This window comes from Pavona decussata, unplaced genomic scaffold, assembly GCF_977016875.1.
Source record: "Pavona decussata unplaced genomic scaffold, jaPavDecu1.1 SCAFFOLD_221, whole genome shotgun sequence".
In the NCBI taxonomy this organism is placed as follows: Eukaryota; Metazoa; Cnidaria; class Anthozoa; order Scleractinia; family Agariciidae; genus Pavona; species Pavona decussata.
In genome coordinates, this window is record NW_028145626.1 from 129,213 (window position 1) to 142,542 (window position 13,330).

A 13,330-nucleotide genomic window follows, 5' to 3' on the forward strand; every position below is an offset into this window, starting at 1 on the left:
CCTAGTTCCATCATATTCCCATAAAATATTAATTACCTTTATTAAATCTTAAATAAATTCAATTTCCCTTTTATTTACAGGTACCTTGACAAGAATAAAATTGAACACCTACCAGGAGAAATATTTTCAGGCCAATCAGTGTTGATCAATCTGTAAGTGTGATTAACTTTCTTGGTTGTTGGTACTCCTGCACTTCATCCTTGGGTCCCATAATTTTAGCGCATTGAAATAGCGTCTATCATAATTTTATTTCCTGTAGGAGAAGTTCATTGAGATTCTAGGTAACCCCAAAGAGACCAATGTTAAAGATTTTTTTTGGAGTCATCTTGTGAAATTTGCAAAGTTTAAGTGTTTCACTTAATAATAAGAGTTAAATCCATCTGCAAAAGAATGCATGTTTATACCCTTTTTAACCTTTTATTTTAGGAAAGTAAAAAAAAAATCCAGTCATTTTTATTTGTCACCGATAGGACAGTAGCTGTTACCAGAGCTGTTATAAATCTTCTAATGCTATGATTGTTCACATGCAGGGCCGATCGATCATGCTAGTTTTTGTTGCATACTCCGGATGAAACTAGCGTTGATTTTACTTCGATAATTGCCTTTGATCGATAAAATGGACAAAGACGAGAAAACGTAGGCAAACTTTGTCGTCATTTGTTCCGAAACTTCGAAGATATCCCTACCAAAGCAAGAAAATTTGTGTATATTCTATTTTTTCCGCCAAGAAGGAAGATTCGCGGTGGTCAGAGATCGTGTTTCGCTTCCACGCGTGAATAGCTCGCGCCCTCAACCATGAAGACACTAAAGGACTACTGGCAGTCTACTAAGCAGTTTAACCTTCGGACGTACATGCAAACTCATACCCCCACCGTGGTACAATGGGTGGGTGGTTGGAACTTCCCACCCCCTAGCGTTTTCGATACGTTACTATACGATACGACATATTACGTAGTTATATTATGATACGTCACGATATATTCTTTAATAGATAGCCTGTTATCTCGTCTACAGGATGGTGTTAATATTATTGGATACATACAAAATGGCGCTGCTTTGGGCCAGTGAAGTCATCCAACATGGCGGACTTTCTTTAGATTTTTCACTTTCTCTACTATAATCTTCGTTTTTGTTTCCCAGAAAATTTAAAGTTTTACTCAGAAAATGCACTTAGCATGTAAAAGATGCCTTAATACATCATTGAGTTGCTTTACAACTATTTCTGGCTCATAATATGGCTCTCACAGCTTATAATATTACATTTTAATGCATTTAAAGTGACACTTCACTTGTCGTTTAATATCTCCTATATCTATCGCAGGATTTTCACCAAATTCATGGCAAATATGTCTCAGATATAAACAAAAACCCCGAGGGTTAATTGGCAAACTGGTGGGGAAGAATGAATTTAAAGAAAGGTGCGAAGTCTAAATTACATACCCGGACGCTTACATGTTTCCGTGAAGAATTTCTTCTTGAAAAAGTATGCTATCGATCGTCAGTGTGATATATTGATGGCCGTGTTGGATTGACTCGACGTTTGCACGTAATCCGTTCTATTGAAGACCGTTTATTGAGTTACGTCTTAATAGACGTAACTCGGAAATATTTATGGCCTCATTAAAAAAAATGTCACTAGAGCTTTCAAAGGCGCCGTGTAGCAAACAAAGTATCTTGTATCCTCGCTGCTTCCTGGCCTTGAACGTTTGAGCAATAAAGTGTAAAACTCGGCGACAGATTTGATCATTAAGGAAACGTAGTAATCTTAGTAACATACACCAATTTACAGCATGTTTTCGCACTTCCAGGCTTGAATGGATTAATGCTTGAAACTTCACATATTTCGTGAGTACGATGTGAGCTAAAAATAAAGTGCCGGATATTTTTGTTTTGTTTTGTTTTACATTTATTCCCGAGATTTTTTGCCAGGCATCCACCAAAATAACCCGTCGTTCAATATTTCGGAGATGGTGAACGTTTTCCGAAATCGCAGAGAATGTCTCTAATTTACATCATCAATTTTCAAAAGTTTCGTCAGCATCGACTTCGGACAAATTTTCGAGGAGCTGGAACTCCCGGTATGAGCATGGATCGCTTTTGAATTTTTTTTTAAAAAATATAAAATAATGCCTCGAATTACATCGTTTAAACGAGTCTTTGACACCAAATTTTTAAGAATAATTTAAATTCCCGTGCCTTATATGAGACAGGAAACGTAAAGTTGTTGGTAAACACATGGTGTCTTAACTGTCTTCAATCAGAACTTTGACTAAGCCTTATACCAACTAACCTTAAAGTTCTAACTTGACAAGTTTTGATGTTAGCGCTTGTTTTTATGAAGCTGCAGGTGTTTCCTTTACTCGTAGGTTATTTAATCCCATCGGACCGAGAGGACTCCTCTAAACCTTTCCCTCCTAATTTAAAATTTAAAGAAATTAATCGTCTATTTTGAGATCATTTTAACTGAGCTAGTCGGCAACCTTGGGCCACAAAATGTAACTACTATTTTACCAGGTAACTTAGCTGTACTGAGAACTTTAGCCCATTAATGATTATTTTCTTTCGAAATCTATACTCAGGTTAATATAATCGAGAAAAACATAGAACAAAGTAGGACTTGCTATATTCTTGATCGAGACATTGGGCTTTGTTTTTCAGTCTTAAATGTCTATGTGGCCTCTGTTTGTAGAGCTGTTAAATTAAATCTGTGTGGTTTGTATTGTAAAACGTCAACCATCAGTTTGTTGGAAAATGGTTTTCTGTGGGTAACCTGATAGCGTAATTCTTATTGTCGTTAAATGAACGCAAGAATATTACAAAAAAGAACAAGAACAAGAACTACAACTGGAAACGACAACGTCACGATAGGGTTTCAGCTTTACATTTAAAGACTATTTCAATTTGTTTCTGACGTAATTATCACGTTTTATTATGGTACGGTATGTTTTGATAGTTTCCTTCTTCTTTTAAGTTGTCTGAAATACTAAAAGAAGCTAATTTCATTGCAGGGGTTTGTCTGGAAATGGTTTAAGAAATCTTTCTTCAGGAATCTTTTCCACCTTACCGTACCTAATGTACATGTAAGTGTGCCACCATTAATTTGCTTTGTAGCTTTTCTGTTTTTTTTTCCTCTTCTTCGTCTTCTTCTTCTTCTTGTTCTTCTCGTTAAGTATACATCTAACGATTTTAACAATGAAAAAAGGATTTTCACGCCAGAGTAAAATATATTCGTCATTATGTTTTTCTTTACTGCATCTTAGCAGTAAAGCGGCAAATTCAGAAGTACTTTAAGTTCCTTTTTGTCTTGTAATTGGTCGGATGGCTTATATGTGTTTGCCCTAAATGCTACTGACGCCTTTTTAGGTATTCCTTTTGGCCGTCAAGTTAAAGTTCACCCGCATATCATAAAAGGGAGGACTGTCTCCGAGGGTCCATTTTCCTGTCTTTTAAGCCAGTTGCCATTAAAAGGCCTGTTTGATTTAACTCAGCACATGTTTGTTCATATTCAAACGGATTTGGTGAATAGTCATATATTGTAAGTCCGGTTTAATCGATGACGACATTGGACCATGCCATAGCCACGTCACACAAATCAGAAAATGGAGCAAAGTACAAAGTAATGTGTCTTTTTTTCAAGAATTTCGTGTATTATACAGTTTCATTAGCAGGGCTTTAGTTTGTGATTGGAGAATTTGCAAAGCTAGTCTGCCTTGTTTAAGGTTTCTATTCCAACAAAGGCGAAAAAAAAGAAGAATTTGAAACACAACCTTGTTCCTTGGCAATCACTGTTTGTATTAGATAACGCTGTTCTTGTCTTTAACTGTATCATCAAGTAACGCGGAGTAAAATACTAGTACTGTTGTTGCCCCACGTTGTTTCGTGCTCTACTACTTCAGTGTATTTTGTGCAATTTATTAGCTGTATAGGTATTGGTATGTTCTGTAAGGGACGTACTAAAGGGACTTTAAATCAAAGAATAACAAAGACGCTATTCATATGCAACAACGGCAAAAAGAGAAAAGTAAATTTATCTCTGTAAATAAAAAAAATTACGCATAGATGAAGTACATAATTAAGACTATAGAAAACTTAGATGAGATACCACAGGAAGACGTGAAAACGCGATCTTAACAACAACATATACTCCTCCTAATTAAAACACGCAACAAGGGAAAATTGTTGTAACAAGTCAGAAATTGCACCCAGATCTGTATGGAAATTTATGTTATCAGGTCGGACTTTCTGAAGTTCAAGCTCACAGGTTGTTTCGTGAGAAAACAAGTGGTGGCTAACAAACTTTTCGGTATCTGACGCCCAGTTTTTTTAAAACAAATAGTACAATCATCCGCTAGGCATAAACTGTTTTAACAAAAATGCGGGTAAAACAGAAGTCGCTAACCTTATATTGTCCAAAGTTAGAGCGATTTAGAACTTGTGTTATAAATTAAATCTTGTTTTGTAAAAGCACAGAAACTTTATTATCGTGGCGAAATTTGCAGCTGTAAAATCTTGGGTTAATTCAATATCAATTTTAACGTCGTGACTCCATTTTCAACAACTTCAAGTAGATTATAAAATTAACGTGGTGGCGCTCCGACTCTTTCTCTCGACAAAGCTATTGAAATTGCAAGAACCAATGAACTGTCGAAAGCACAACTGAAATCAATGAAGTCAAGCAGTGGAGCAGTTCATGGCATAATCAAGGGGCAACAGTACAAAAGGAATTCTTCGAACACACCTTCCAAGGAATGAACCCAGTCATGTGGCAAATGAGTAGTAATATAGGGACCACTCAGGCCGGGAAAATGCTGAAGAAATGCTGAGCAAGAGCTGAGGGAAAGATGAGGCATCTCATTACAATGTTGAGGCATCTCATTACTGTCCGTTAGATGACAGTTAATTATTTTTACCGTTACTGCTGTGGTATCTCATTACCTGAATCTAGAATAACCAGTTTCAAAAACTAGTTTCTTCACAATGGCACAATAAACTTGCCTGGACTTGTCCCATTGTTTTCCATGAAAACCTTCACCCTGATTGGCTTTTACAAAAAATCTATTCTTCTATCTCAATAAAAGACCAGAGACCGTTAAACAGCCTCATTCTTGTCACAAACTCGAGTAAAGATTATTTTATCGCTGCTATATTCTGCAAGGATGGTTCCAAACATGCAAGTCGAATCGGCCGCTACACATCTGTTGACAGAAGATGACACGAGTTCCTTACCCGGTAGTTCTGCCCGATTCATCCCCGCTCAACGTTGGAATTGGTAGAAAAAGCGCAAGGATTTAGCTATGTTTACTGTCCCCAGAAAATGTGCTTTATGTTTGCCCCTGCTTCAGAATGGAAAAAGGACATAGAACGTATCGCGCATCATGCATACTCTGATGTGAAAAAATATGCAGCTCAGTTGGTCTGTGATTGTTCTAACAAGCTAGCATTAGGAAAAAGTAAACAACCCTGGAGCCAGGATCGCATGTTTCTGACGTGCCACAAAAAAGAGTGTGACTTTTTCATGTGGATAGACCAGTCAATATCGCATGCTATCAAAGAGCGGCTCTAATATTCACCTCAGCCACGGTTCACAAGATTCCATCCTTATGGAGATATAAAGGAGATGTTTGAAAATCATCGCCAAGAGGTTAAACAGAAAGGATTTATTCAGCGCCAGCGCAGTGCACGCAAATATGACGAAGGATTTTTAATGTGTGACAACGGATTCAACAGTCTAGGAAGTCCTAAAATATTTCACGGTCTCAGATACAGAGAATGGATCGACGAAGTATGGGAATCTTACAAGTTTTATGTCCAAAAAATGAAAGAAGACTCTCGAGACGACCCAGATCCTACAGTTTGTTTAGAGAAAGACGATTTGCTGCGTATTCAAGTACGCAAGTGATGACGGCCATCATCCCGAAAGTTTCCGAGTGTTGAAGGTTTTGTATGAAAGACATATTGAAGGCAAACACGTACCTTTCGAAGGTTATGTCATCAGCCCCGAAAAACGTGAATAGATAGAAAGAGATAAACAGTTATCTTCTTATTCTAGAGCTTTTGCACAAGATGCACGCAGATCAAAATGTATTGCTATGCTTAACAATATAAGGAACCAAGATCTTCCTGTTTGTTCTAATTAAATATAATGCATTACCGTCTGTGTGGAAATAGAGCTGTCTTGAGATCCTTTGAAAGATTTTTAAAGTTTTGAGTGAAATAATTAAAAGTTTTATTCAACTTTACACCGCGTTAGTCACTAATTATGTTTAACAAATGTTTGACTCGAACTCTAAAATTTGCATGTGAATTATCTCGTGTGTCTTTTGTTTGATAAATAATAAGTCATACCCAACACCTACTCTGATTGGGTAGTCCCAGATGTATTGTTCAGTGTCTATAACAATACCTGAACCGGCTACACGCAATCTAATTTATGCGAAATCTTCGTCCACTTCGATTCTCAGACCGTCAGTTCCTTAACAACATGGCTAGCAAGTTTACTGTTGGAACCCAAAACAACCTCGAAAAAGTGTGGAATAGTGATATTGAAATAGAATATCGGAAACTATTAGCGACCTGTTTCAAAACCCTGAACGAAACAAGGGAATTATCACAGAAAGCTTATAAGACAATTAAAATTTAGCGACGCGCGACACCCACGCGTGTCTGAGAAAAGTAAAGACACATGACTAGAAATGGCCCGTTTGTCTTCTTTTGTCCCTTTTGGCGAGGTCTTGGCCTTTTAGGCCCGGTTATGCCCTTTCAGGCCTGTGTTTTGCCTGGTTATGGCCCGTCTGATCTTCTTTTATTTATGAAGGAGAACGCTTAGTAACCCCTGCCCTCACTAATTTTCTATAAAAGAGACGCGTTACTTTCAGAAGTATAGTTTCCTGTCAGAACGCGTGCAGCTCAAACCAAAGATGACGAGCACAAACTATACCTTATACCTGCAACAAGGTGCTGGAAATTATGAAGACAGTGAAGAAAGCGATTTCTCCCAAGAAAGCGAAGTCTCTAGTCAAGGAACGGAGTCTTCCCAAGAAGAAGAAACAGAAAACTTAGAGCCGTGGTCACGTATTTTTGATGAAGCCGAGAACCGCCACAAGACCCAGCTTAGCGCTTCGATCAACCAATACCAAGAACACGGAGATTCAGAAAACGTGGCTCGTAGTAAGGCCGTGAACGCTCTCGTTCCTGTTTACAGAAAAGAGCTAAGAAAAGTACTCTTAGAGAATCTACAGTGGATGCGTGCAATAAAAAAAGATCCCACCTTCAAAAAAGTGATGGAAACCCCCAAAAAGCTTAAAGACACAGAAGGATTTGATTGGTTGGAATCGATGGAACTTGCTATCGATAAGCAGAAATTCTTACTCAATCGCGAAAAGCAGCCCATTCCATAAGATCAAGACTAAACCTACTATGAATGTTATGGAATTTTTTTTTATTTCCTGGAGCTTTGTATTGTTGCATTTCAATAAAAACTGTAAACAACTAAACTTTAAGTGTGTTTATTGATGACTTGAAAATAATAACAAAAATAGTAAACTTGTATAATAAATAAAAAATCTGAAATTTGAAATACAAATTACTAAAGCAAGATCAAAACTTCTTAATTAGACACTGCTATTTGTGATGACACTTTTAAATAAAGATGATGATTCCAAAGTTGAAAGCTGTTGCGGGACTACGCGACGTGCGACACCCACGAGTGTGTCTGAAATAAAAAATAAAGACGCATGACTAGAAATGGCTCGTTTGTCGCCCTTTGTCCCTTTTGGCGTGGTTTTGGCCTTTCAGGTCTGGTTATGACCTTTCTGGACTGTGTTTGGCCTGGTTATGGCCTTTCTGGCCGGTGTTTGGCCCTTCTGACACTCTATATAACCTGACCATTTGCGAAAAAGATGTCATTTGTGTTCGGTCACCAAGCTGTCAACATGGTTTACAAGAGAGTTTGCAGAAGCTGTCCGATTCCATTGTGCGGGGCGAAGTACCTTGTCAGATTAGCTAACCATCTCGCGGATGTTCACCAGCTAGACCACATACAGCGAAGACAGTATTTACAGGAGGCGAAACTGCAACCTAAAGTGAAAGTTGTCGTTTACGAAAGTGAAGCGGATAATTCCGGAAAAAATCACCATTACAATCCAGTACAGACACAAGAAACGGTATACAAACTGTCAAGATATCGGAGAAATGAAGCCTCTTTTAAAGCAAAAACTAAAAGACCGACTACAAAGAACAAGACAAACCGCAAGAAACAAATGAAGTCGAACTCTTGGCTTAGAGGCCATAGGAAAATTGTGTAGACACCAAAGGAATATTTATTATTCCTCGAAATAGACCGGAAAAACGGATTTGTAATAGTCAGTCAAAAGATTCATTTTCATTCCTTTCCTTTTCAAATCGCTGTGTATTTGACTCTTTTTGTCATTATTTTTTAATAAAGTTTTTAAAACGGTATCTCTTGTCTAGTTCTATTGCTAACAATTATAAGTCGCGTGTTTTAATTGATCCTTGTTAAGTAACATAAAATTGTTTATATACTATTTCGTCAAGATACTCCCTTGGGGTTTTTCCAACAGAGCTGAACTAATTTGTATGCAACTTTGGGATTGCGAACTCATATAATTAACTGACTAACGGTGCGTGAAACGCTGAGACTTAATAGTTTTTTTTTCATTTCTTCGAGACAGATAGGAGAAAAAGAAGCCACACATAGGTTTACGCATCAACGGTTTATTAGGACTCAGAAAATGAACTTAACACTGATATACAATCAAATTGATTTTCAAGAAAACTGTCAGCATAAGTATCAAAAATCAAGTAACACGCATCTATTTTCCTCATCACTGCTCGACAACCCCGTTTTGTGTTTGCAGTTTTGGTCGTGAATTCCCTGAGAGCGTATTTGAAAGGGGTTCGCCTTTTGAAGTAATGGCGACTTTTTGTGGTTCTTCTTGTTTTCTGACAATGGTTTCAGGGCATTGTGCTTTAACTTGGCTGTCCATTTCCAGACCACTGCAATCTTTCCATTTCAATCCACTGGGACCGTAGTAAATGGCATACAGAATGCGATCTTGCAGCTGTTTCGGTTAAACGATTTCACTGAATCCTTCGAGTTCCAACGAAGTAAGATAGATGCTGGTCCAAGGGAACTTTGGCAGCTCGGTCACGTATGTTTCCCACGACTTTCCCAACTTAAAGCCAAGTGCACTGCATACAATGTCGGCGGTTTTTAGGACGAGATTCAGATCAATGTCTTCGACCACATCATCGTGGTAATACATCCAAGCATCTTCACCGTCCATCATAACACACGAGTGTTGTCTTTGACTTGGGTGGTGAATAGCGCACCCATTACAGCGATTAAGTTTTTCTTCTTGGATAAGTACGTCAAACAACGCAGCGTAAGTGAGCTGGAACACATGACCAACAAGACCTGCTATCTTCTGCCTTTGGATTTGTTCCACTTCGTCTACAGTCAAGCTATTGGTAGGTTTAAGGAGTATATTTGGAACCATCCTAAATTAATACAATCGTAGAAAAAAGCAGTAGGACTAGGAAATTCCAATGGTGGAGTGACGCCATGGCTGGTGTGTTCGGTTTTATTCCTTCATAACAATCGACATAGACATAACCAATCAGAGTGCCTCCTTAAAAAGAGACAACCAATGAACTCCTTTGTTTTTTAGAGACAACCAATCCTGGTAGTAAGAATAAATTATGATGTCATCTCACGGACAGTAATGAGATGCCTCAGCATTGTAATGAGATGCCTCAGCATTTTAATGAGATGCCTCAGCACTGTAATGAGATGCCTCATCTTTCCCTTAGCTCTTCCTCAGCATTTTCTCAGCATTTTTCCGGCCTCAGTGGTCCCTATATTACTACTCAAATGGGGCAACATTCATGCAAAGGATTCATGTCTAGCCATAGGGGGAACGTGCCCGAACACAATGGCTCATTATTTTTCATTATTGATTATTGCAAATTGTTGGAAAATGCTTATAAACCTAATATAAAGTCCCTTGTGTTGTCTTATTTTTGTTTGTTTGTTTGTTTGTATTTTTTCCAGTAACTTGGGAGATAATAAACTCGTGAACATTACCGCTGGTCATTTCTGGAATCAACTGGAACTAGAATATTTGTGAGTAGCATCCTATGGTCTGTCATGTTTCTATTAGGATTGAGGTATAGCATGTCCATTGTTTTCATAGTTGAATTATGGATGTGTTTAGTTACGGTACTTTTTAGTCAATAACACGGAATCGAAACTCTGAACTTATTGTCTAATCCTTATTTCCAATCCTCCTTCGTCGTTGACTTTATGTTAGGCTTGAACATCACTGATTGATTGACTGACTGACTGATTTATTGTTTGAATAATCGATTGATGGAACAGAAAAATTAAACACCATGTACGGGCATGGTTTTCGAGGAACTGAACGCTCGTTTGCAAAATATAATGTTGAGCAATAAAGAATAAAAAAATGGAGTCACAACAATAATTGTCGGTAAGTAGCTACAACTAAATTTGTAACAAAAACTGTAGCACTGCACAATTTTAACAGTTTTTATTCATTCTTTCATTCATTCGCTCGTTCGTGTATTCATTCACTTATCTATTTATTTATCTATTTATTTATTTATTTATTCATTTATTTACTTATTTATTTATTTACTTATTTATTGCATGTATGCCTGTCTGCTTTTTCTTCTCAATAGAATTCTTCAAAATAACAGTATCCGGTCTATACCAGAGGAAGCTTTTGTTAACCTCGGAACACTTAAATATTTGTAAGAATTAGCATTTTTAGAATGGTTGACAATTAGAACATTTCAAGGATAGCTGCAGTAAACCTTTTATCAGGTGTTTTAATCAGCTTCTTTAGCAATGCCAGCCAAAACTACTTGACTAGAAATAGGAATTCACGTATCTTTGACTACTTGGCTATAATATCAACTCGTGCAATGTAAACTACATGGCAAAGCTATCCAGGAATAAAATAGCTAGGAACGGCTTTCAAGTTTACACCTGTAAGGAAAGAAATCGAAATTGCCATATTTACACCTCAAATAGCTTATTTTTTTGACTTGGTATTAAAACGATGATAGAAATTAAGGAAGATGAAAGAAAATAAAAACAAAAGCAAAAAACACACAAACAAAGATGAAAACAAAAGAAATGCGGCTTGGTTGTTGGAAAAACAACACCGGCCCTTCATTTGGTTTTCGCTAGCCTCGAGAGCCAATAAATGCTTTTGGCATTTTTTTTTCGTTTGATTCAAAGCCTAGAGCTTAATTTCTTAGACAAAATTCTGAACTTAGAAAAGACTTTTAACAGTTGGAATACAAGAAATAAACGTCATTAAATCGTTAAAACTTTCAAACTTATCCCTGAAGAATGAGGGGGCGGGGTGCGAACTCTGCCCAGGGCGACTTTGAATCTGAACAACGTTTTGAATATTTGAGCAAACGCCCTGGAACTTCAGAATTTTTCTGGGAAAAACTTGATGTGGTCGGTAAGTGTTCATTCATTATTTTTGAGGTTACCATTGGGTAACCATGGTTACTATGATACACACGTGATATAACGTCATCACTTCGCGTTGCAGGCCTCGAAAGAGGTACCAGGTCTCACTGTTATAGCTTTTATATCAACTTGTAAAGCTATGGTCGGGGAAGAATCCACCCCCCCCCCCCCCCCTTTCTCTCCGTTCAGAAGACAAAGGAAAAAAACACCGATCTAGATAGGGTTAATTTACGATGCCTCTGTTTCTCAGCAACTAAATAGAAAGATGAATTCTATTATTTTCAATTTCTTGCGGGATGGAAAACCCACTAAAATTAAAAAGTTATCTATTATAGGCGAAAAAAAAAAAAGGACATAGGATGACGGACTTTAATATCATTTATTATTCCACTATTATGTCATTTCACCAAATAAGGTCAAGAGAACGCGCAAAATATAAGACCGTAATACACTGTAGTGTCCCGGTTTGACCGGTTTACAACAGAGCGAATACGGACGGAAAAGGCAGAAAAAAGGAGCAACAAAGGCCGGACTGGACGAAGAATAGTTTTTGAAACGATACAAGCTCAAAAACAAGTTTTTAGCATGCCAATCACTTGTCATTTATCTTTTCATTTTATCCAATCAAATTAAAGAAATTTAACTGGCTTTCTGTGTTGTTTACGTCATTCGCACGCGCCATATACCGATGGACAGTTAATTCCGGGTGTATTTTAAAACTGTTACCAAAACAGAGAAGCCAAAATAACAAAATCTTTTTGTAGTGGAATAATAAATCTCTTATTCGATGGTTTTACATATAATACTCGCGGACATTTTGCTCATTGCTCGTATTTTTACTCGCCCCTTCAGGGCTCGGAATTATACTACGCAACTCGCAAAATATCCGCGCGTATTATATGTAAAACTATCGAATAAGATATATGTATTAAGCCTTAAAAGTCTCTTGGATACCGCCCATGTAATGGGTAGATAAAGCATCCTGGAAAGTCATCCCAGAAGCAGCCCTGGAGAAGCATGGGGTACTAACTTTTCAAATAAACTGTAACTATTAGTTTGAGACATTACAGGCTAACAATCTCCATCATTTTGTCTCGAACTATTGAAACAATTAGAAAGTACAAAACAAAATTATATAAAAAAACCCTACCTACTCATGAATTAGCCTGCCGAACAGGCGTCATTATTTTTGCGAGAGGTGCTAATCATGCACGACGGGAGGGCGCGAAAAAAAATAACGCCTCTCCGCCCACTATTGTTCATGCTATTCCAGCGTTCATATATGAACGCGGCAATCCAGTTGGTTATTTAATGCCAAGTGGTCATGAGATGTTTCTCGACAACATAATGGCGGTCGCGTCATCGCTTTCTGTTGACTAAGCTATTCGAGGAAGCCCTTCTCGTTTTTTTTTCGTCAAATGCGGCAAAGGAAACACTAAACAAATGTACTTGAATGGCTTCCAGCTAGGTTTGGAAAAAGTTTGATCTGGCAAACGCCTCCCTTTCTTCGCTGTTTCAGTACTAAACAGAATGCTCTTATAGTTTTTCTCCTCTGCTCTTCGAACAGTCGTTGCTTTAATATCCTGGCAATGAAATCCACGAGCCGTGCTATTTTCTGGATGGCCCACGATAACCTATTGACGTACACGAAAGAAACTAAATTGGGCGTAAGTGGACTGTTGACTTAAACAACAACTGACAACAAAAAGACGCGAGCCATGTTCGTTACGTGGATAACCTCCGTAATTGTACTTCTTTCATAAAGAGGGATATCCATAAAACTTCTCATTACTTCCTTTA